At 36.1% G+C, this 2,384-nt stretch overlaps 1 pseudogene; it reads left to right on the top strand.

The window, feature by feature from the left end:
• The first annotated feature begins 763 nt into the window (after positions 1-763).
• Positions 764-1,434, top strand: LOC138141781 (small ribosomal subunit protein eS7-like; annotated as a pseudogene).
• The last annotated feature ends 950 nt before the right edge of the window (positions 1,435-2,384 follow it).

The raw sequence follows: 2,384 nt of genomic DNA, 5'->3' as shown, positions 1-2,384 counted from the left end.
AGTCAAGAAGAAATTTTTACAATCAGTCAGAAAGAAATTATTCAAATGTCATGAAGACATAGTAAGGATCACACAAGTCTTAGCAACTTCCACATGAAAGGAATGGAGGGTTTGGAATGTGATATTTTGGAAAACAAAGGACCTAGGATTACAACCAAGAATAATTTACCCAGCAAAACAGAGTGTAATACTTTGGGGGTGGGGGAAATGGATATTTAATCAGATAGAGACTTTCAAGTATTCCTGATGAAAAGACCAGTACTGAATAGAAAGCTTGACACTCAAACACAAAACTCAAGAGAAATATAAAAATATGAACATTAAAGAGAAATCACAAGAGACTTAATATTATGCAACAGAGAAGTAGGAAAGAAAGAGGATAAGAGAAAGAGGTGTGTGATAAAGTGGAGGGTGTATTAAGAGAAGCAGTGGTTAGAAGCAAAACAGACTTGAGGAGGGACAAGATAAAAAGAGAGAAAGAGAAACATAAATAGAAAAAATAGACTGAAGAAAATGTATAGTTAGTAATCATAAAGTGAATGTGAATAGGATTAACCCACCCATAAAGTGAAATTAGGTTGCAGAATGGATTAGAAAAAAGAATCCAGCAATATATTGTTTACAAGAAGCACACTTGAAATAGAAAGATACACATGGAGTAAGGGGCTGGAGCAGAGTCTACTATGTTTTAGTTGAGATTAAAAAAAGGCAAGGTAGCAATCATAACCTTAGACACAACAACAGCAAGAATAGGCTGAATTGCTCTTCCTAGGCCGGCGCTCATCGAGGCGGTGCCATGTTCAGCTCCAGCGCCAAGATCGTGAAGCCCAATGGTGAGAAGCCAGAAGAGTTTGAGTCTGGTATTTCACAGGCTCTATTGGAGTTGGAGATGAACTCTGACCTAAAGGCTCAATTAAGAGAGTTGAATATCACAGAAGCTAAGGAAATTGAAGTTGGTGGTGGCAGAAAAGCTATCATCATTTTTGTTCCAGTTCCTCAGCTAAAAATCTTTTCAGAAGATCCAAGTTTGTGAATTGGAGAAAAAATTCAGTGACAAACATGTGGTCTTTATTGCTCAGAGGAGAATTCTTCCTAAGCCAACAAGAAAAAGCCGTACAAAAAATAAGCAAAAGTGTCCCAGGAGCCGTACTCTGACTGCTATGCATAATGCAATCCTTGAAGACCTTGTCTTTCCAAGTGAAATTGTTGGCAAGAAAATCTGTGTGAAACTAGATGGCAGCAGACTCATAAAGGTCCATTTGGATAAAGCACAGCAGAACAATGTGGAGCACAGGGTAGAAACATTTTCTGGCGTTTATAAGAAGCTGACAGGCAAAGATGTTAATTTTGAATTTCCAGAGTTCCAGCTGTAAATGCAGAAATGATTAAATAAAGTTCATTGTTCATAAAAAAAAGAATAGACTGAATTAAAAGATATAAGCAGGGAAACTGTATTTTACTAAAAGGTACCATAAACAATGAAGTGATATAAAAATGTTATGGCAAATTTCTCTAATGAAGACTTCACTTCTCAAATATATAGGGAACCAATCTCCAATTAATAAATGTTCCAAGGATATGAACAGGAAGTTTTCAGAAGAGGAAATTAAAGCTATCAATATTCCCATGAAAAAATGCTCTAAATCACTATTGATTAAAGAAATGCAAATTAGAACAACTCTGAGGTACCACCTCCTATCTATCAGATTGGCTAACATGAGAGAAAAGGAAAATGACAAATGCTGAAGGGGATGTAGAAAAATTGGGACCCTAATGTATTGTTGGTGGAATTGTGAACCACTTTAACCATTCTTAAGAATACTTTGGAACTATAACCAAAGGGCTATACCCTGTGCATACCCTTTGACCCAGCAATATCACTACTAGGTCTGTATCCCAAAGAGAGCAAAGCAAAAGGGAAAAGACCTATATGTACAAAAACATTCATAGCAGCCCTTTTTGTGGTAGCAAAGAACTGGAAATTAAAGGGAAGCTCATCAATTGGAGAATGGCTGAACAAGTTGTGGTGTATGATTGTGATGGAATACTACTTTGCTATAAAATGACAAGCAGAATGGTTTCAGAAAAACCTGGGAAGACTTAGAGGAACTGATGCAAAGTGAAGTAAGCAGAACCAGATGAATATTGTATATAGTAACAGCAATATTATTAGGATGACCAACTGTGAAAGACTTAGCTACTCTGATCAGTACAATGATCCAAGACAATTCTGAATGACTCAGTATAAAAAATGCTGTCCACCACCAGAGAGAACTGATGAACTCTAAGTGCAAACTGAATATTTTTTCACTGTATTTTTCTTGCTTTTTTGTGACATAGCTAATACAGAAATTTTTGCATGATTTCACATGTATAATTAATAT

Source organism: Petaurus breviceps, unplaced genomic scaffold (genome assembly GCF_028583685.1).
Source record: "Petaurus breviceps papuanus isolate PSGF00001 unplaced genomic scaffold, PetGlider_PUasm1.0 90491, whole genome shotgun sequence".
NCBI classification, from domain to species: domain Eukaryota; kingdom Metazoa; phylum Chordata; class Mammalia; order Diprotodontia; family Petauridae; genus Petaurus; species Petaurus breviceps.
Note: the sequence above shows the minus strand (reverse complement) of the source record. Positions and strands in the feature narration are given on the sequence as shown.